Source organism: Artemia sp. Qi Xiang Cuo, chromosome 12 (genome assembly GCF_049724085.1).
Source record: "Artemia sp. Qi Xiang Cuo chromosome 12, ASM4972408v1, whole genome shotgun sequence".
Taxonomy (NCBI): domain Eukaryota; kingdom Metazoa; phylum Arthropoda; class Branchiopoda; order Anostraca; family Artemiidae; genus Artemia; species Artemia sp. Qi Xiang Cuo.
The window spans coordinates 17742885-17767013 of NC_142805.1; the positions used below are offsets into that span (position 1 = coordinate 17742885).

The 24129-nt window shown below is 33.9% G+C and overlaps 1 long non-coding RNA gene across 1 annotated transcript; it reads left to right on the plus strand.

Annotated features, from left to right (window-relative positions):
- The first annotated feature begins 650 nt into the window (after positions 1-650).
- On the plus strand, positions 651-24090 carry LOC148945856 (uncharacterized). Its single transcript, XR_016142514.1, has 3 exons — positions 651-1108; positions 7674-7890; positions 24002-24090. It is a non-coding gene; the product is annotated as an uncharacterized LOC148945856 (long non-coding RNA).
- Positions 24091-24129: the final 39 nt, after the last annotated feature.

Consider the following 24129-nt stretch of genomic DNA (forward strand, 5'->3'; position numbering starts at 1 on the left):
AAAGCTGCTGGGGTTGCTACAGAATCATTGTTTGGAGGCATCAGCGAAACTTGAACTCCCCTATTGGTTTTTGTTTTGCCCCTTTGTCCCTGAAATTACTGTAACTTATGCTCTTCTGAGGGGGTGGGACACATGCCCCTAAAACTAGCCCCTGGATCTGCGTCCGGAAAGAAAGCTCAAACGTTACAATCCAGAAGAGACCTGATTCAGTCAAGTATAGGTAAAAGACGGTTAAAATGGTATAAAAACAAGACAAAAATTTTCCATAAACTAAAGCTTTAACCGAGTCAGAAAGGAGCAAATATAATCCAAATGTGCCGAAAGATTTCTATTGTAGCAAAAATTTCTAATTGCACCGCATTGTACCTAGACCTCTAAATTGTACTAAAAACGTTGCAAATGTACCGCATTGCAAATGCTGGTATGAACCGAAACGCATCCACCGGCTTTTGGGTTCTGAACCTGCATGTTTGTCTTCCTTTTAAAGGGAAAAATCTGTGGTAAAAAAAAAAAATAGATTTCTGGTAATATAGAATCGCAATATTTCTGAAATTTGAATAAGTGCAAAGTTCCTCGTGGATCAGCTGATAACATTTAAATTATGTTATCAGTTTTAATCCATTTGCTGTAATGAAGGTTGTTTAGTTTGATTGAAATGTAAGAAAGTTTTATTTTGTTTGAGAATTTACCATGCTTTTTGGACTTTTAAGCAGGTTCAAAACAGCTTTTAATTTCTGGTTGATTTTTTGTAGGTTAAATATGCTTGGGGAGATGTAAAGTTTTGTTTCAAAACTGACTTGCTGGATAATTGGATATTTTATGAGGAAAAATAAAAACAAAAAAGGAAACTGTGAAGAAAGATTAAAACTGTTTAAACGGAACTGCAAAAGCAGGCTTTCAGACCATTTCAACATTTGGGAGAAGAGAGCTGTTTCTCTCTATGTTATCACAATCATTATATCCTTATGATTCCCAAGCCTGATCTTACCCAGTGATAAAGGTCCAAAATGAACACTAAAACGAAATATGGATGGACTTAGTAATGGTTTCGGAGGAGATGCAACTGGATGAAGGGGAGTCTAGCTAAGAGCTAACACGCCAATGAAAGGTGGTCTCTTACTTCGATACGTTTTTTAAACAAATCTTCTGAGAATAAGATGTCTTTTCTTTCCTTTTTAGTTGATTTGCGTTTTTTATGTCTTCTATTTTAAATAAATCTAATCAATGGAGTTCGCCGAAATACAAAAGAAAAAAATTGTGTTTTTTTTTACTCATGAGAAGTATGTGCCCAATAAGACGCTTTCTTTTTTTCACTAAATGGGAGTGTGCACCCTCCCTTCTTGCCACCCTAGCCGAACCATAGTTACAAAAGGACTGATATGAAACATTGCTTTTGAGATAATTATAGATATAGTCATACAGTGTTGTAGCTTGTTTTTTTTTTTTTCACGAGTAGAGGAGGCCAAAAGAAACAAATTCTATCTAAAGCCAGACTATGCCTAATAATTTTTTTTTATGTTTGGCTCTATATTTCATTTTCATATTATTTTATTTATTTAATTTTTTCTAGTATTAGTTTGCCACTTAACAAATCAAATGACAAAGTGAATAACTTGAATTTCCACAAACCTAAGACAGGGAAGTGAAACTTAATAGGAAACAAATACATATATTACAAAAAATAAATAAATAATAAATATATTCATAAGCATATTTAATATGCAGCTTCTGGAATGGGCATATTAAAACTGCAAGTGGCCAAGCTTATTTGAGTGTTCAATATGAATACTTGGAAAGGCAGAAGAGACTACTGAATATTCATCAAATTTATTCCAACTCCCTTTGTTAGGTCAGGATCGCAACGGTCTATTTGCTGGCCTAGCCGGCTCTTCGGGGTCTATTGGTGGTAATGGAACATCAGGGCCCTCTGGTTGGCGTTTCAGCTGATCCTGAAATACAAAAGGATTTGTATCGACAGTTTTTACTACAACAAAAAGACTGTCTAGAAAGCTATACTGGTACCATGATTTTTCAAATCGTTGCAATAAAGGGGGGGGGCTAGAACCATTCGAAATTTTTAGTGTAGGTCAAGGTAAAACACATTCAAAAGTATGGAGGATTTGAATACTTTATTTCAAATTAGTTTTCTGTACCAAAGTCGTACGAATCTTGCGGGAGAGACTCGGGGTCCAATGGTCCCTTTAAAGCGTGCTTGAGGGACTCAGTCCTCACGTATTGAGCCCACACCAGTATACTGAATATTTTGCATTCATATATTACTATTCATCAATTAACTTATGTTTTACTATTCATCCTGCGACGTTTATGGTGCGCTGTGGCCTCCCCATTGATTGAATTTGCACTTCTTGTAAGTTAAATTTGGCACAATCAAGAATTCGTAATTTAAAAATGTGCAAAGTCATAGGGAAATCAAATAAATATGTAATATTTTTGACAATACAAAAATTCAAACATACATTGAGGATGAAAGTGGAATGAAACAAGTATAGAAAAACTAAAAAAGCCTACTTATAAATTTAAGTAATTCACGTCTTTTTTGGTAACCAGTTTTCTTGCATTCTTGACATGGTGGAGAGCTTTGTGCCAAGAGCTTTTAATACCATTGTTGAATAAAAGTCTTATTTGAAATGATTTAAAAATGTTGATAACAGGGGAAAAGGGAAAGCAGTTACCTCGAAAAATCTGCTTGGGGTACGGTATAATACAGGTGTGTATTATATATTTTTAACTTAAAAAAAAAAAAACTTTCCGAAAAAGAAGTCTTTCAATGAGAGCTAAGGAGCCATATTAAACTTAAGATCAGCAGAATTAAATTACTAGAACATATATACATATATATATATATATATATATATATATATATATATATATATATATATATATATATATATATATATATATATATATATATATATATATATATATATATATATATATATATATATATATATATATATATCTCTCTGGATGATATTTTAAAAACGCTCCTTATTTGACTTTTGGACGTATTAAATTGAATTGTTTTATTTGCAATTCAAGCCGAGTCTTAAGCATAATCAATTAACTAAAATTCAACATAATAGATACATCAAGATTAAAAATCAACGTTCATTTAGGGGCCCAAAAAATAAATTTTCATCTTTTTGTCACTCCTTGGCACGCTTCATGATTTAGAGGCAACCCTGAAAGACAATTTTTGGTATTCCACGAGTCCTGAAAAGGCATTTTAGTGACACTAAGGAAAAGCACATGACTTGTTAGTTTCCTTGGGAGGGTGCCAAGATTATTTTTTTTTAGTTGGACCAGACTGTGAAATAAATCTGTCCATCATTTTAAGAAACATTTCCCCTTTTTTAAATAAATTAAAAAAAAGTATTTTTGTCCCTAGGCTAGGCGAAACTCTCTCTTAAAGGGTTTCCCGAGATAACAGCTTAAAAGATGAAGAACACTTACCCCTGTAATCGTCCTGCGAAACATTTTTTATATCAATATAATATTTAATTCCAGTAATATGTTGTAAAGAGTTGTAAATTTAATGAATTTTTCAAAAGCATGCTATTCCTATTAAAGAAAATTTTCAGCGTACCGAATTATTAACTAAGAGTATTTTAGCTAATAATTTTGCAAAGCAGTATCTAAACTTATTTGCAAATTATTAACTAATATTGTAGTAAGCCAATTCACTTTATTGTTAAGAATTAGCCTGTCAATTCACTTCATTGTTGAGAATCATTGCCTGTCAATTGCGGATTTTATAAGAGGAAAGGTGGGGGTGTAATTTCTGTTCTTCAGGATTTTTTGGATTAATTTTTGAAGATTTGGCATATGGCCTCGGAAATGCTGTTTTATCAAGGAGTGGGACCCTGTCAGGCTGGAGGTTGTCTGAGAGTGAGGTTGGGACACTAAAAGTATTATATATGATTATATAGGAAGCATTATATGTATATATATATATATATATATATATATATATATATATATATATATATAAATAATGTATATGTGTGTGTGAAATGTGCATGTGCACGTCTTCAAAGCATCAATGGATAACAGCCTGGAAGGAATATTAGCATCACAATTAATCATATTTAAAATACCGATATTTCTTTTTGGTCTAGTTTTAGGTCAATGGATAAAACTTAAGAGAACTCTTAGCATCACTATTAGACAGCTTTGGCTAAAATATTGAAAAAAAGAAATTTTGTTTCAGGCACAAAGATGCATCTTTCTTATAACAAAAAAAAATGCATTCGCAAACTACAATATATATGAGAACTCTTTTTATCACTAAGTAATTTTTAGAAAGACATTAGAGATACAATATCTTATGGATTTGGGCATGACGATGTATTTTTCCCTTTTAAAATAGCTTCCTCCAAATTTTCACCAAATGTCACCAAAAATTCACTTTTTAGATTCACATTTGGATTTTTTTGCAATTTGTAATTTCTTCTTTCCCATCTTTTCCAGTCTTTATATTTTTGCTTTAATTGTGTTGTTATATAACTCAGCAACAACCAGGAATTTTCTAATGCATATGATCTCTGATATTGTTTTTGATTGTTCGCTGCTTTAATTAATTACAACTTAATCGAATTAAATTGAGCTATCGTCATGCCCAAAATGAAAAGATGTATCTGTGATTTTTTAAAGATTTTGTAGTTGAGCAAGAATATATTTTTTGAGTCAGTCATTTATAGTCTGAGTTTTTTCGTTTTTTTTTACGAAAAAAATCTGCAAAGTTAAAAGTGTTTCGAATATTCTTGCTTGATTTTGGTATTTAGTTACAGTGACCATAGCTCCAATATTGGAATCTAAGACTTACCTTATCATTCATTGAATAATATTATGAGTTCAATTTGGGCATGACGATGTGTTTTTTTCCCATTTTAAAATAGCTTCTCCCTACAAATGTGATCAGTGGAAAAAAAAAGTATAGAAATACTTTTCTGTTTCGGGCATGAAGAGGTTTCTCTTTCTTTTAAAACATATTTCTTGTGTAAGCATTATTTGTGGATAGGAACCTAAGAGGCCTCTTATTATAACTTTAAATCGTTTCTGGAAAAAAAATTCTTTTTTTATTTTGGCGCAAGGATAAGTCTTTTCTTTATTATGGCTTTGCTATAATTAGCTTTCTAATATGCTGATGTTTCTTACCTTGTATATACTGAAAAGCTGCTTTTGAAGGGTGTCCCACAGGGCTCTGTGCTTGGACCACTTTTGTTTTTAATTTATATTAATGATCTCGTTGATGGTCTTCATCCCCTTGTGCACCCTATTCTTTTTGATGATGACAGTAACTTTTTCATTGCTGTAGTGGACTTGCCATCTGCCACTTCCCTAGCTCAAGGTCTTCTTGATAATGTAAAAGATTGGTGCTGGTCAAATGATATGACTCTCAACAGCCAAAAAAGTGCCATTGTACACTTCAGGGCCCCTTATCGTATGAGAGACGTAAGGGAGCCAATCATCCTCACTTATGGTATGATGTTATACCGCAAGCTGCTATGGTGAAATTTCTCGGTGTGTATCTTGACTGTTTTCTTTCTTTTAAAACTCATATAACTCACACCCGTTCCCTCATCCTCCGCCAGTCTTCAATATCACCGGGTTAACTCATTTCTTCCCCCAGAGGTTATGCTTTCTCTTTATTATGCTTTTATTTTTCCTTACCTTTCTTATTGCTCCTCTGTCTGGGGTAATACTAATAAATCTCTTCTCTGCTCACTTCAAAGAGCCCAAAATAGGGCAGTGAAGGCTACTTTTCTTCTCCCTTGGCTTTACCCTTCCTCTGATCTTTATAATGATACTGGAATAGCTCTGCTGGATCGTATTGTGGGTAAAAGTAATCTTTATTTAGCGCATTCTGCTTTTCTAGGTACACTTCCACCACGTCTGCAGCATTTTTTTTTCACGGACAGGCTCAGATAGGTAATCTAATTTTTTACGTAGTTCTTCCCGTAGACTCATTTTACTCCAACGTTCATTTAAAACAGCGCAGAGGTCTTCTGTTTATAAATCAATTCTGTTATGAAATTCTATCCCACCGGATGTCCCGTTATTTCTGTCGGCAAAGGCAGTTTTTCGTCGGGTCTTTCCAGTTTAGTAATTTCTCTCTCTCCATTTTTATTTTCCCTGTTTTCTCTTTTCCTAGTGTTTCTTCTTTTTGTGCTTTTCCCTTATTTATCGTTATTATTATAAATTTTTTTCTAATGCATTATAGTTTTTGTTATCTCTTCCTTTTTTCATACATATTTTTTGATTAAATGGATTATTTATGTTTCTTTTAGCGATTTGTTATTCTGTTCTATGGCCCACAACAAGCCAAGCTTCTTGGGCCAAATAATTTTTCTTTGTATTTGTAATAGTGTTTTAGTATTAATAAAATGATTGATGATGATTGATTGATTAGCCGTTCCAAGAGTGGTCCCTCCTAATTGCTTTCTACTATTTCCGCTGCCAATTCTGATATCTGGTGTTTGTCTGTTGATAAATGTAAATTTTCTTCTTTTTTAATTGTACTTTGTATTGCTTTGTTTTTATTTGCGGGCCAAAAATAAATTCATTCATAATTCTTTAGTTGTTGTCCCTGAGCATTTTTTTTTTCCAATTTTTATTTAAAAGTCAACTAGAAATTTCTTTTTCCAAACTTAGATAAGCGCATTTCCCTTGAAATTGAGCTAAACCAAAAAGATTTTGAAATTCATTTTTTGTTGTATTCTTTTACTAAGAAGAAAAAAGATAAGAGAGGGGTATTTACCGGGGGGGGGGGGTTAAGATAAAAAGAAAAAAGAAAGGGATAAACCTATGTTTAGAATGCTGACTCAAAAGGGGGTCATATTTATTTTTGTTCCTCAATTATTGTTTTCACATACAAGTATACTATATTTGCATCTTTGCTATATTAGCCATGGGGTTACACTCAGAAATCATATACACCAGGTGATGCACAGGCACGTACGCAGGAATTTGTTTCGGAGGGCCCAATTTGTTTCGGGGGGGGGGGCAAATACATCAAACCCAATATTAGGGGATAAAAATAAGAAAATTATGGGAAAATGAAAAAAATCGGTAGATTTCGGGGGACCCCCGGAGCCCCCCCTCCCCCCCCCCTGCGTACGTCCCTGGTGATGCATGCCAATCCTGGCGAACTACGCCATCCATGTTTTGTGGCGAGCTGGTCAGCAAGTGGTGGGAAGTCAGCACGCCCTTGGTATTAGCTTTCCTATCACCCCGTTTCATTCCACCCACATCTAATTAAATTTCCTAGCAGCGCCATCTAAAATCGCGGTTGGTTAATATTAAAGGTTACTCTTCCCTTTCAAATCATGAAACTTGTGACCAGGTCAGGATTAATACTTCTACCCCTTAAGACTTTTTTTTAGATGCCCCCCCACCTGCTCTGGAATATGTATATAGACTTGTTTATGCCCCCCTCCCCATAAAGATTTTTCTACCCTTGACTACAACCTCTGTGTATATTAAGGTTAGATGTTTGCCGGAGCATCAGGGGTTAAGAATGAAGTCCATGTTTCTTTTTTTTCTGTTTTTAGTCAATTTCAGTCGAACATTCATCTTCCCTATTTAACATTGAATCCACACTTTTTTTTTCTTTTTTTTTCTGAGCCCCACATTTCAGAATGTTTTTTCAGTGCTACAGACGGATAGTGAATCAAAATTTGGGTTTCCAGTCAGAATACTTTGGCTACGTTTGCATAGTTGAAGTGCAACAGCACTTATTTTATCATTGGTACACACAGGTTCCACCTTCAAGGGTAAGAAGCGTCAAAAACACAAAAACTGGGTATCTAGGCCAAATCATTTGCATTTTGTGGGAAAGGGTCCTTGAGTGACTCTCTCCAAGGGCAGGTAAGTAGTATTTGTACTTTTGTTCAAGCTTTTTACGCTGCGGCGCAGAATCTCCAAAGTTTGTGAATCCAAAAAGAATTGTTTGGACTTGGTTTTTTATAGTGACTATTCTGACAAATCCCGTTCATAATGTTTGGTGCTTTAGTGTCAAAGCCGTTAATTGACTCTTGAATTTATAGATAAGCTAAGAGTCAATCAAACTCTGATGTTACTCTGAGATAATAGTCTCAAGAGTATTGTGAAACGACCAAAACTTTTTTGTTATCGAATGCTAAATGTGTTTTTGAGTCGAATTTGAACAATTTTATTCTTCAAAAAACAAAAAACTGCAGACGTCAAATCTCACACCTCAATTTTACGTCAAATACCTATCTGATGAAAATAGTTTATTTTACTGGAAACATTGCCTCCACCTTTGCATTAAAGATAAAAGAGATCTGTCTTTTAAAACGAAAAAATAAGAGATTTGTTTGCAGAGGCTCAATATAGTCAGTGGTGTCTGCGAAGTCGATACGACCTTTAAAGGTCGTTAAAATCATGGAACCTGATAGGGGCGGGGGCTGAGGATAACAATGCCCTAAAAAGGTCAAGCATACAAAAAATAGACCCTTTTATGATGATGTGCTAGTACATCATATGAAACTATGCCCAAGCCTTTGGACGAGAAATTCAAAACGCTAATTATGTTAATTTTAATAAACCGCTGACACGTTCGTGAGGTCTAAGAGTCTAGCCTAAGAGCATTGCCCTCTCCATGCTCAAGAATATTGGGAAATAATATAAATGCTAGACTTTTTTTCTACCTAATGATTATAGGTATTGTTTATGCACTAGTATACACAACGTGTCTTCTGGCAACGTTCAAAATCTGCTACAACTTACCCTGAAAAGTCCAACTTAATAATGTCAGACGTTCTTGAAATCTATCGATGTCACCCTTCTGACAATCTACGTGCTCATAGTTCGCTTTGATATAGTTCAACATCCGCCTAAACAATCCGTGAAAACTTCACCTTATTACCCTTAGCTTGCGTAGTAGCAATATTGTACTAGCGGTAGTGGAACTAGAAGCAGCATGCATATAGCAGTATATAGCACCTTTGGTTTTCTTCATTGTCCCCCCTCAACACACGCTGAAAGTTTCAGCTTAATATCATAAACCGTTCCTGAAGCTTTCCTCGTGCGTCCTTTTGAGAACTGGTATGCACATAGTGTATTTTGATTTAGTTCAAAACTGTTTCAATATTCCCAAAAAATTTTCACCTTAATACCCTTAGCTTTAGTAGCAGTGGTAGTAGTATCGGTAGTATTAGAAGTAACAGTAGTAGTAGTACCAGTAGAATTAATAGTAGTAACCATAGCTTTAGTATCAGTAGCAGTAGTACTAGTAGTAGCAGTAGTATGAGTAGAAGCAGTAGCATTAGGATGCCAATGTAGTCTTTTGGTTAGTTCAACATCCCCACAACAAGCCCTATAAGTTTCAACTTCACCCACCGAACAGTTCCTTATATATTTCTAATAAGTTCTTTTGACAACCTTTATACAGATGGTGTGTTGTGATTCAGTTCACTTCCCCTTTCAATATTTCCTGAAAATTTCACCTTCATACCCTTAAGCATTGTTGTAATAGTAGCCATAGTAGTAGCATTAATACTAGTAGCAGTATTAACAGTAATAGTAACTAGTGCTAGAAGCTGCAATAGTATTAAAATGTTTCCTTTTGGTCAGTTGAATATCCCCCTCATCAAGTCCTGGATGTTTCAGCTTAATACAATAAACCGATGCTATGACATTGCCGTTTTGCAATTTATATAACCTGTATATAAATATGCTTTCGGAAGTTTTCATCTTAGTACTTTTAGCATTACAAATGATTGCAATAAAAGTAGAATATGGATTGGTAGTAGTAGTAGTAGTAGTAGTAGTAGTAGTAGTAGTAGTATTTGTAGTTGTAATAGTAGTAATAGCAATAGTAGTAATAGTAGTAGTAGTAGCAATGGTAAAAGTAGCAGTGGTAGTAGTATTAGTAGTAGCTTGCGCATCTTGCCTTTTGGGCAAACTTAATGCCCAAATCCATTCTTGAGATAGGCGCTTTTTACAATCTGCATGTACGTAGTGTGTTTCGATTTAGTTCAAACTTCCTCTCAATATCCTTTCAAATTTCCACCTCCATACACTTAGCCTTAAATAGGCTATAAGTAGTATATAGCCCCGTAGAACCGACAGACAGAGATAGTAGTGAATAGGGATAGATGTTGTCCTAGCCTAAGTAAACCTGGCTTAGGAAAAGAAAACAGTAATGGCTACAGACTATTGCAATTTTGTAGGTATAACAATCTAGCTATTAACCAATACAGTGTTTGGTCATAAAATGGCTCTCAAACTAGCATGATCAATACAAGATAATAGGGTATATAGGAATGCTGTTTCTTATATTAAAAGTAACAAGATGGAACTTTGGAAGAGTAACTACCTTCGGGAAGCCATATCGTTGGCAAATTCCAGGATGAGAATTTGTGAGAAACTTTCTAAGAACAGTTGAATACTAAACTTGAGAGTTTTAGAATTTGATAATGTAGAAGATGGAAGGACTAAGTTTAGGAAAATAATTTTTGAAGTTGCTGATGGTGTCTTAGGGAAGAAAGTAATGAACGCTGCTAGGAATATTAGTGAGAATGCTTGATGGAGATAAAACCGACTGACGGAGATAGTAGTGAATAGGGATAGATGTTGTCCTAGCCTATGTAAATTTGGTTTAGGAAAAGAAAACAGTAATGGCTACAGAATATTGCAGTTTTATAGGTATAACAATCTAGCTAAAACCAATACAGTGTTTGGTCATAAAATGGCTCTTAAGTTAACAGGATCAATACAAGATAATAGGATATATAGGAATGCTGTTATTGATGTTAAAAGTAAAGATCACCATCTAGTAGTGTCTAGGGTTAATTTAAAGATGAAATTTTATAAGGATAACCATCTTCTAGGAAGCTATATCGTTAGTAAATTCCAGGATGAGAATTTGAGAGAAACTTTCTAAGAACAGTTTGATACTAAACTAGAGAGTTTAAAATTTGATAATGTAGAAGATGGAAGGAATAAGCTTAGGAAAATAATTTTTGAAGTTGCTGAGGGTGTATTAGGGAAGAAAGTAAAGAACACAGCTATGAATATTAGTGAGAATGGTTTATGTTCAATAGAGAGGAGAAGCGACTTATACACGAATTATCTGAGCGATAGGTCATATGAAAATAAGAGGAATGTAAAGAAAGTGGAGAAAGCAATAAAATATTAAAAAAGGGGTTGTGAAGTAGGGGCCGTGGATAAAATTGATGGGGATCTGAAGGATACAGATAATCGGCATAATAGTAAAATATTGTACTGGAATGTTAATAAATTGAGAGGCAGTAGTCAATCTGGCAGTAGTTCTTTTCGGCCAATTATCTAGGGCTAAACGGAAAGCAGGTCGTCCCCGTCTGGGGTGGGAGGACGTCATAAAGAAAGATTTAAAGGAAATGGGAACTTCGTGGGCGAGTGCAAAAAGGGAGGCTTTGAATAGATTGGGGTGGAGGAAGAGCGTGCGTAGCTGTGTTGGCCTCAGGTGGCTTGGTGCTGCGGTGAGTTGTTAGTAGTAGTAGTAGTCAATCTGGACTTGTTCCAGTTAAAGATATGAACGGGGTTACAGTTAGTGATAAAGAATCCCTGTATAAGAAAGGTAATAAGAGTAAGTGTGGTAATTATAGAGGCATTAGCTTGGTTTCTGTAGGTAGCAAATTACTTAGTTTGATGATACTTTTTAGACTTAAGAGATGCTGTATACAAAGCCTTATGAGACAAGCAGTGCAGTTTTAGGAAGGGGTAGATCATGTGTTGACCAAATTTTCACTCATAGGTTAATAATTGAGAAGTGCCTGAGTCGTCAAACACCTTTAGTCCTCGGTTTTATAGATCACGATTATACTTTTTATTCTGCTGATAAAAGAGCTTTAACGAAGACCTTATTCTTGTATAGTATACCAGACAAACATATTAAAGTGATTATTACTGCGTACAAGAATAAAACTGCTGTGGATAAGGTAGGAATTGAGATTAGTAGCTGGTTTCGTATTAAATCAAGAGTTAAGTAAGGCTGTGTTCTATTCCCGTTAATATGTATCATTTTAATGAAAATAATACTACCAAGGTAAGTAAAGCTGTCCACTTGATAGATCTTTTCCTTGCCCAACGTCACCTTTTCATCTTCCCTTATTCCTAGCGTTAGCGACTTAGTCTTCTTAAAATTAATTTTCAAACCTATTCTAGCACCCTGAATCTCAAATTTTTCAAATGAATCTTCAAATATTCTAGCACCCCTCATATTTAATTTTCATATCCTTTTATTTATATAATTTTTTTACGATTTCTTTGCCGCTTAACAAATCAAACGACAAAGGAAGAAATTTGAATTCCAACAAACCTAAGAAGAAGAAGGTGAGACAATCAGAAACAATTGCATATATCACAAATAATGCATAATAATACGTAAACAAATGCATATATTACAAATAATACATAATAATACATAAACAAATGCATATATTATAAACAATACATAATAATACATAAACAAATGCATATATTAAAGATAATTTATAATAATACATATATTAAAATAAATAATAAATATATTCATAAGTGTATCTAAAACGCAGTCTCTGCACTATAAGTAAATCAAAACTACAAGTGGCTCATCTTATTTGAGCATTCAATATGAATACTGGGAAAGGAGGAAGGTAATATTCATTATTCATCGATTTGATTCGAACTCTCTTTGTTGAATTAGGATCACAAAGGTCTATATGCTGGCCTAGCCACCTCATCGGGGTCAATTGGTGGTAATGGGACATTAGGATCTTCTTGCTGGTCTTTCAACAGATCCTGAAATTCAAAACGATTTTTATCGACAGTTTTTAAAACAACAAAAATTACAGTCCAAAAAGCCATATTGATAACGTGACCTTTCAAATGGTTGCAATGGGGGATTGGGAGGGGCATTAGAACCATTCGACCCAAGTGAAATCAAAATATGTAACGTAGGTCAAAGCAAAACATATTCAAAAGGGGAGGGGGAGGATTTGGGTACTATATTTGAAATTAATATTTTATATAAAAGGCGTATGAATCTTGTGAGAGGAACTCAGGACCCTCATTGAAATAAGTGTTTTCATGAAGTGCTTTACTGAAAACCATATGTGTTTTCAACATTCCTTGGAAAGAACTAATAGAATTAAACTGAACATTTTATATATAATGATACTAATTGTTGAAAGCTCAGCAATCCAAAATTTTATTTCACTGTTAATTTTTATTTTTATTTTCAATGTTTTAAATAGAAAAGAAAACATTTGTGGTACAATTCGTTTTCAGTAAAGCACAAATGACGCGTAGGCCTTAGACTTTTATAGTTAGGGGAGGAAGGAGGGGGAAGCTGTCAAACTCTTGTTTGTAGTGATTTTTTTCGTTTCAAGTAAGATTTGCATGTTCAATCTAAGTTTTACTCGTTTTAAGATTTATTTATTCATTTATTTGAGTACCTGTTGTACGTTTGTTTGCTTCGATTGTTTATTTAATTTCTATTCCTTTTTTTCGTTTCATTTATTCTTTAATAATAGGTACTTGCCGTTTTGAATTTAAATTTCTGTTGGAACTTATTTCTGCTGGTCTTAAGTTTAGTATGGCTCTTAGTTTTTCTTTGAAAAACTTCTTATCCGGAAAGTTTTATTTAATTAATTTCTGTTGGCTTTTGATTGCCAAGGTTTCAAGTCATAGGTGCCGGTAGGAATGGGCAGGGGGCCATGCCCCCTTTGGGAAATTTTGAACTACAAAGTAATTATAAGAAAGCCAAAGGAAAGAGAGCAGAATACGGAAAAACCATGTAAAACATGTGTGTTGCCCAATTGTTGGCTGCCTGCCAATAGATTTTGACCCTAAATAAGGAAAATATAAATTTTAATTTGTGACTGAGCGACCCCTAACAAGTTTTCACAAACATTTTTTTTATATGATTTGGTTGGATCAAAAAAAAAGTCCAATTCTTCATAGTAATGAATGGTAAGTAAATTACGATCTTTGTCGATAACGAAAGTTTAAGAGCCCAACTATTGATAGCATTGAATAAAAGAATCAGATTTTTATGGTGATCCTAAATATGTATTTGTTTATTAGTAATTAGTACAGTTATTAGAACACGCGAAAGTTAGTATAATAATTGAAAACACAAGGAAAACAACTTAATAAGGGGCAGTTTCGGTAAGAATATGCCGTCAACTTTTGCTTATATCGCAAGAGTACCCATGAGCTGATATATGAAGCCGCCAAAATCAGAAATGTTTCCCCTGAACGGAGCGCTGGGAATTTCTGTATTTTCCCCCAAAACGGATACGTTTTTGTGTTTTATTATCTTTTTTTTCAGGCGTGATTTGTGTTTATCTAGTTGTCACTTTGAAAAATATTTAATTTTTTACAGTTATGAAGTATAAAGGTGTCAAATACACTGGCTTTTGGTATTCAAAATTAAATTAAAAATATTGAATTAAAAATTTTTAATTGATTTTCTTAATCTTTGTTTAAATTACTCTTAATAAACACTGAGTCTAAGTAAAGGCATTAAATAGTTTGGTGTTTGATAACCAAGTTCAAAACTGTCGATATTGTTAAAAAAAATGATACTTTTTTTTTAATATGAAAGTTTCAAAGTTCAACACACCCCTCAACATTTCCTGAAGGTCGTCACAAGTAGAAGTAGTAGCAGTTACAAGCTGTCGTAGACACAGTTGCAAGTGGTTGCAGTTGGAAGTAGTCTCATTTGCAATCGCAACCAGTCTCATTTGAAGCCGCGGCAGTAGCAGTAGCAGTGGTGGCCCTGAAAGTTTCAGCTTAATACCCATACATGTTTCTAATATATTGCAGATGCACCTTTTTGATACAGATAGTTTCTTTGGATTTAACTCAACATACCACTTAGTATTTCCCGAACTTTTGCCTCGTTAGATTTATGTTACAGATGGAAACATTGCTGTTCCAGGCTTCCATTTTTTTTAGTTTCAAAAATTATGCCTTAAATTTGCCTCAGTAATTGATCAATCAAGAATTTTATGCTTGAAAGTTGATCAATGTTCAACTCAAGAAATTACGAACGGCGCATGTACGCCTTGTGATTGGCGCTGTAGTCGTGCGTAATTTTAATTTTTTTTTTAAGTTTGACTATAATGTGGCTTGGGTACAATGCAATTCGTTACTGCGGCTAGTAGAATATGTTCATTGTTAAACGGTTCGTGGTAACGAACTGTAAGTAAGGAGCAACCCGGCTCAATAATAACCGAATCTGTAAAAAGCGGAATTTTGATACCAATAAATACATCAAAAGAATGGGATTTTTATGCTGATTTTAAATAAATAGGTTTCATTAAGTTCAGTCCTACCCATCAAAAGTTACGAAACACCCCCTAAAAGTCATAGAATCCTAATGAAAATCACACCATAAGATTCAGTGTATCAGAAAACCCAACTGTAGAGGTTTCAAGCTCCTATCTGCAAAAATATGAAATTTTGTATTTTTTTACCGGAAGAAAGATCTGGGTGCGTGTTTATTTGTTTGTTTTTGTTTTGTTTTTCCCAGGGGTGATCGTATTGACCCAGTGGTCCTAGAATATCGTCAGAGGGATAATTCGAACGGAAATTAAAAGTTCTAGTGCTCTTTTTAAGTGGCCAAAAAGATTGAAGGGCAACCTGGCGCCCTCCCCCACCCCTTTTTACCCAAAGTCGCCCGATCAAAATTCTGAGATAGCTCTTTTGTACGACATAAGACATTATTTTAGTTGTGCGTAATCCATGTAAATAAATAAAAAAAACAGAATTAAGAATAAGTACAAGCTATTGTTACTTGGTGTTTATTATACTGTCATTAGATTTTATAGTCATTTATGGTCATTACAATATAAAAATTTATAATAATTATACTGAAAAATAAATGATCACAGTAAGTGATTTTTACATTAATGTATATTATAAGTTAATTTATTGTTATTTAATTTCAACTGAAGGTATTTTGTTATTTAATGACACCTTCGTGTGTCATCCTATTGCTGTTGCTCTATATCCGTATGATCAAGTGGCACAGCTACGTCGATTCGTGTAATCAGAAGGGCTCACCAAGAGTGGCTAAGCGGGGGCTAACTTCAACCTCTCACATGAAGACCAAAAATGTATAAAATTTCAAAATGGGAAAGTATATTTTTGTTTTGTTTTTTTATTATTTTTATTTTTGTTTCCTGGAGCAAAAAGTAAGCAATATTGCCGTCAGTACATTAGGCTGATCCGGATGATATTTTAAAAACGCTCCTGATATGACTTTTGGACGTATTAAATTGTATTGTTTTATTGCCTATTCAAGCCGAACCAATGAACTAAAATTTGACAAAATAAATACATAAAGATTAAATTAAATTTCGGAGAAAACCAATATGGGTTTTCAGTACCACTAAGGAAAACAACTAACTTGTTGCACTTTCCTTGGGAGGGAGCCAATATTTGTTTGGAATGTGACTGGGTTTCTGAAACAAATCCGCGACCATTTGAGGAAACATTTTTTCCTTTTTTTGACATATATTTCACAAGTAAATTTGCCCCTAGGCTAGGCGAAATTCTCTCTTAAAGGGGATCCCAAGAAAACAGCTTAAAAGATAAAGAATACTTACCCCTGCAATCCTCCTGCGAAACATTTTTTATATCAATAGAACATTTAATTCCAGTAATATGTTGTAAAGAGTTGTAAATGTAATGAATTTTTTAGAAGCATGTTATTCCTTTTAAAAGAAAATTTTGAGCATACTGAATTATTAACTAAGAATATTTTAGCTAGTAATTTTGTAAAGCAGTAACTAAACTTGTATGCTATATATTAGCTAGTATCGTATTAAGCCAATTAATTCACTTTATTGTTAAGAATTAGCTAAGAATTATCATTGCCTGTCAAAGACGGTTTAAGCGAACGAAATGGCTATCTCAAAATTTTGATTGGATGTGTTTGGGGAAATGGTGGGCATGGGGGGGGGGGGGCTAGTTACACTCCAATCACTTTCGACTATTAAAAAGGGCACTAGCCCTTTAATTTCCAATCGAATGAGACTGTTTTGAAGTTTCTACGACAACGCGTACTATAAAAACCGTACTATAATTTTCTATCTGGAAATCAACTCAGCATAGTTCATTTTCAGATAGAAAACATGTTTTTGAGGAGGACAATCCCCCACAACCCTCAGGGCAAGGGAATTAAGTTATGCCCTGGGAGCATATAAGGTTTTTTATAGAAGGCGCTGTCATAGAAACTTCAAAAAAGGCTCATTCGATTGAAAATTCAAAGGGATATTGCCCTTTTTAATAGTCAAAAGTGATTAGAGGGCAACTAGCCCCCCCCCCCCTACGCCCATCAGTCCCCAAAACACATCCAATCAAAATTTTGAGATACCCATTTTTGCTCAGAGTAGTTGATTTCCAGATTGAAAATATATTTTGAGGAGGACTCTCCCCAAAAACCCTCAGGGCAAGGGTTTTAAGTTATGCCCTTGGGGCATATAAGGTTTTTATAGAAGGTGTTGTCGTATAAACTTCAAAACAGGCTCATTCGATTCGAAATTAAAGGGCTAGTGCCCTTTTTAATAGTCAAAAGTGATTGGAGGGAATCTAGCCCCCCCCCCCCTCTCCCACGCCCATCATTTCCAAACATCTATCGACTAATACTTGCGAGAGTGCCTATATTTTGAGTGTTTCTGAGGACTTTCTTTATATTACTTTTCTGAGGAGAACACTATCGCAAAACCCTCGTGGCAAGAGTTTTGATCTACGGCCTTGGGCCATATAAGGGTTTTATAGAATGTGTTGTTGTAGAGACTTCAAAACAGGCTCATTCGAATGGTAACTCAAAGGACTAGTACCCTTTTCAACAGTGAAAAGTGACTTGAGGGCAAATAGCCCCCCCCTACGCCCAGCATTCCCCCCAACACATCCCATTAAAAATATTCAGATAGCCATTTTGTTCAGCGTAGTTGATCTCCAGATAGAGAATATGTTTTTGAGGAGGACAATCCCTCACAACCCTCAGGGCAAGGGTTTTAAGTTACGCCCTGGGGGCATATAAGGTTTTTATAGAAGGCGGTGTCGTAGAAACTTCAAAAAAGGCTCATTCGATTGGAAATTCCGAGGGCTAGTGCCCTTTGTAATAGTCGAAAGTGATTTCAGGGCAACTAACCCCCCTCTCACGCCCACCTTTCCCCAAACACATCCAATCAAAATTTTAAGACAGCCATTTCATTAAACGTAGTTTTAAGTTCTGGAAATTAGGTCTTTGAGGATTACAACTCCCTCAAAGCCCTCAGGGCAAGGGTTGTAATTTAAGGATCCTCCGAATCCTTCATATTGTTTCTTATGTAAAGGACGTTCGTATAAAGTTTATAGATGGGTCATTTGACTGAAAAATGAAAAGTTCTTGTTCACTTTTTAAGAGTCAAAATAGATTGGAGGGAAACTAGCTCTTCTCCCTCTTCTGCGCCCTAAATGCATCAGATAAAAATTTTGAGATAGCCATTTTGTCAAAATAGTTCAAAGTTCTGATAACAAAAACTCCGGTGTCGACACAGCACACCAGGGCCCAGGGGTAGGCGTTGTAAGTTATGCCCTGGGGCATAACTTATTAAGGGGGGGGTTTATAACTTATGGGAAGGGGCTTGTATGGGAAGAAAACATAGGAAATCTATTATAATTATCAAATTATAAGGTTAAAATACATACTCTGTGATAGATGCAAAATTGCTTTGGCACACAAATTCCTATTAAGGTCAATTCCAAACAGTCGTGATCCCTTTGTGTCTGCAAGTGAAATGGTCTAAACCCCCTTATTGGAGCTATTTTTTCAGTTCATTCATTGTTGTCCATCGCTGTCCAAAAGTTATGCAAGCTGTCTATTGTTCATATATAAGGTTTTTATCAAAGAGGTAATCGTATAAACTTTGAAAAAAGCCTCATTCGATTTAAATTGAAAGTTCTAGATCCGTTTTTTAAAGTCAAGAATAATCGGACAGTAAGTGACCCCCCCCCCCCATGCCGTAAAAACTTGAAACTTTTTTAAATCAAAAACGAACAAAAATTAATTAAAAAAAAAAAACTTTGCGAAAAATAAGTTTTTCAAAGAAAAGTAAAGGGCATTTTAAACTTAAGCTCAGGAGATGCATTTGCATATCAGGAGGATATACAAATCAAGTTTGAATCGATTAAAAATAACTGCAAACAAGAGTTTGGGTATCGTCTCACTGCAGAAGCCTAAAACCTACTGCGTCATTGGCGCTTTACTGAAAATGAATTATATTACAAATGTTTTCTTTTGTACTTAATATTGAAAATGAATATTAAAATTACAATAAAATTTTGAACTGATGAGCTTTTAGCAATTTGAATCATTATGCATCAAATATTCAGTTTAATTTATTAGTTCTTTTCAAGATTGGTCAAGACAAATATAGTTTCACTACAAGCAAAATTTGGATACTGCCCCCTTCTTTAACTGTAAAAACCTAAATCATTTTGCGTCATTGGTGCTTCACTGAAAACAAATTACTCGTATATTACAAATTTATTATTTTCCGGTTCTTACAGCATTGAAAATGAAAATAAAAATTACAGTGAAAAAAAATCTTGAACTGATGGATCTTTCAACAATTAATATCATTATATATCTAATATTCAATTTGATTTTGTTTATACTGTCCAAGACTGTTCAAGACTCATATAGTTTTGCCATTTTTTTTAACTCTGCCATTTTTTTGAAACTAATCGTGTTAGTTTGTTATGAAAACATTCTATGGCTTCTAGGCATTTCTATTTGAGCGGAAAACTGCACCTCAAACTTTGTGGAACATGCATTTTCTTGCATGAAACACCAAAATATAATAAAATGTCAAGTTTCGGAGTGTTCCACCACTCGCAAGCATGTGCCATTGGTATTTTTGAATCCGCATGGTCAATTTAGGGGGTGGAGAGTAGGCTAATTCTCGTAGCAGCCCCATTCCGTCGTGGTATGGTTCATGTTTTCAACACCTGGCGTCCGGACTATCATATAATCTACCAAGCATACAACTACCCCAAATATGTATCAATAAATAAATGAAACCCAAAACGAAAAAAAATTAAAATAAATATTAGAATCAAACTCAAAACGAGCATAAATTAATATGAGTAGGGTTCAAAACCCCTATGCTTTCTAAAAGCCAGAATATAATTTGTACTTTACTGAAAAAAAATGTGCATTGTCAATTTAATATACATATGCTGATATTTATTCCCTATAATCTTAATTAATTTTTGATTTCTAAAATTTACAAAAGTGAAAATATTTCAAAGAATTGTTTTCAGTAAAGCGCCAATGACGCATAGGTTTTAGGCTTCTGCAGTGAGACGATACCCAAACTCTTGTTTGTAGTTATTCTTATTCGATTCAAACTTGATTTGCATATTCAATTTAAGTTTCACTCGTTTTAAGATTTATTTATTCATTTACATTAATATATATTGTATGTTTCTTCGCATTGATTGTTTATTTAATTTCTGTTCGTTTTAAGTTTCATTTATACTTTAATAACAAAATATTTGTTTTCGTTTTAAGCTTGATTTTCATATTCAGTCTAAGCATTACTCGCTTTAAGATCTATTTATTCATTTATAGTATTACTTGTTGTATGTTTTTGCTATGATTGTTTATTTAATTTCTGCTCGTTTTGGGTTTCATTTATTCTTTAATAGTAATTTCTGGTCGTTTTGAGTTTGATTTTTAACAGGTATTTTTATCTCCTGAGCTTAAGTTTAAAATGGCCTTTACTTTTCTTTTGAAAACTTATTTTTCGCAAGGTTTTTTTTAATTATTTTGACTAATAAAGATCCAGTAACTACCACAACTACTACTGCTACCATTATTACTACTAAAACCTAAATACTACATTTAAAATTTGAGGCGAAATTTGAACTATATCAAAAGACACTATGTACATGCACTTTGTCAAAAGAACGTATCTCAAGAATGCTTAAAGGGGAAGATCAATGGAACAAAAGGAAACATGTGCTTGCTACTACTAATACTACTATCGCTGGTACATTTACTACTACTACTACTACTGCTACTTCAGCTAATACCTCTATTGCAACTCCTTGTAATTCTAAGAGCACTAAGATTAAAATCACAAAAATGATGAATATACAGGCCATCAAAAGGATATATCAGCAATATCATAGGCAGCGCAATCGCGATGCCTAAGTAAAGAACGATGTTGGCACAATGCGTTATTTTTTATTTTTTTTTTTTAGACCAGGGCACTTCTTATCGAAGGAGTTGTCGTAGAAACTTCGAAAAGGGCTCATTCGATTGAAAATTGGAGTGGGTTGTGCCCTTTTTAATAGTTGAAAGTGATTGGAAGGCAACTAACATCCCTTCCGCACCCACCATTTCCCCAAACACATCCAATCGAAATTTTGAGATAGCCTTTTTGTTCAGCGTAGTTGATTTCCAAATAGAAATTATGTTTTTGAGGAGGACACTCCCTCACAGCCCTCAGGGCAAGGGTTTTAAGTTATATCCTGGGCATATAAGGTTTTTATAGAAAGTGCTGTCTTAGAAACTTCAAAAAAGGCTCATTCGATCGGAAATTCAAAGGTCAGTGCCCTTTTTAATAGTCAAAGGGGATTGAAGGGCAACTAACCCCCCTTTCACGCCCACCTTGTCCCCAAACACATCCAATCAAAATTTTGATAGCCATTTTGTTCAACGTAGTTGAAAGTTCCGGAAATTAGGTCTTTGAGGATGACAACCCCTTTACAGCCCTAAGGACAAGGGTTGTAAGTTAGGCCCTGGGGGCATATTAGGTTTTATAGAAAGCGTTGTCGTAGAAACTTCGAAAAGGGCTCATTGGATTGGAAATTGAAATGGCTAGTTCCCTTTTTAATAGTCGAAAGTGATTGGAAAGAAATTGACTCCCTTTCCAAGCCCACAATTTCCTAAAACACATCCAGTAAAAGTTTGGATGTAGCCATTGACTTCCATGCAGTTGAAAGTTCTGGAAATTATACCTTTGAGCAGGACACTCCCCCCACAGTCTTCAGGGCAAGGGTTATAAGTTATGCCCTGGCGGCATGTAGTAGCCATTTTGTTCAACGTAGTTGAAAGTTTTGGAACATAATTTGCACTTTACTGAAAAAATTCTTTTAAATGTTTTCACTTTTATAAATTTAAGAAAACAAAAATGAATTAAGATTTGAGGAATAAATATCAGCATATGTATATTAAACTGACAATACACATTTTTTCAGTAAATTCATTTGAATTTTTTCAGCAAAGTAAAAATTATATTCTGGCTTTTAGAAAGCATAGGGTTTAGAACCCTACTCATATTAATTTCTGCTCGTTTTGAGTTTGACATATTTTGTTCTCTGTTTGTTTTGGGTTTCATTTATTTATTGAAACTGATTTGTGGTAGTTGTATGCTTGGTAGATTATTTGATTCTATTTTTGGTTTAATGGAGTTCTTTACTCTTTTTTGAAAAACTTATTTTGTGCAAAAATTTTTTTGATTAATCATAGCAACGCCTAATTGCATTAAGTTGAAACTTCCCAAGACTTGATGAGAATGGTATTCAAATGAACAAAAGGCAACACGTTAATATTTCTGCTGCTACTAAAGCTAGTGCTATTACTACCAGTACTTTAATACTATTAATACTACCACTATAGTTATTTTAACTAATCAAAGACCTATGCTACTGAAAGCAAAATACATTTTAAATGTTTTCACTTTTTTTTACTTTAATAAATAAAACATTATCAAAACTTTAAGGAATAAATGTCAGTATATATAAAATAAACTGACAATCCGTGGTCATATATTTTTTTTTTGGTAAATTGCAAATTATTTTCTGATCTTGAAAAAGTATGGGGGTTATCAGCCCTACTCATGTTAATTTTTAATCGTTTTTAGTTTAACTCAGTTATTTATTGTAATTTCTGTTCGTTTCGAGTTCCATTTACTCATTGATAGTGATTTGTGGTAGTTTTATCCTTGGAAGATTACTTGACTCTATTTCTGATCATTTTTGGCTTAATGAAGCTCCTTACTTTTCTTTGAAAAAATTGTTTTGTGGATTTTTTTTTTAAATTAATCTTTTAGAAACGTCGACAACTCTATTCATTCTGTTATCTGATCAGTGAATAATGTCTTACGAGAGCTCAAACTTAAATTGAATATGCAAATCAAGCTTAAAACGAAGGAAAATCACAACAAACAAGAGTTTGGCTACCGCCCCCTTCCCTAACTGTAAAAGTCTAAAGCCTACTGCGTAATTGGTGCTTCACTGAAAACAAATAATATTACAAAATATTTTCTTTTGCATTTAATTCAACATTGAAAAAAAAATACAGTGAAATAAAATCTTGAATATATATATATATATATATATATATATATATATATATATATATATATATATATATATATATATATATATATATATATATATATATATATATATATATATATATATATATATATATATATATATATATATATATATATATATATATATATATATATATATATATATATATATATATATATATATATATATATATATATATATATATATATATATATATATCAGTGGAAAAAATAATAGAAAAACTTTTCAGTTTGGAGCATGAATAGGTTTCTCTTCCCTTCAAAACGTAGTGCTTTGTGGGTAGCAGCCTAAGAAGCCTTTTAGTATAACTACTAATTGTTTTCACGGGAAAAAAATCTTTTGGGTTTTCGGCGCAAGGATGAGTCTTTTCTTTATAAGAAAACTGTTTGCTGTAACTAGCTTTCTAATTTGTTAATGTTTCTGACCATGCATAAGGTAACCTAGCTTTAACCTGTAACCAACCTCGTAACCTGTTTCCTATCTAGCTTTCCATTGCTGAATGTAAATAAGCATGAGTTTCTATCCAGTTATTGGGCTACTGCTACTCTCCTATTTTGAAAGAATTTCACTATTCCTTTTGTAGATTGTAGCCTATCCGTTGGCATGGCGTATCTCGACTACTAACACTCTTCAAATTTGCGTCTACACACTGTTGGCGATGTTGGAATTTATTTTATGTGCACTTGTTCTCTCACCATCGTCTTTTCCGAT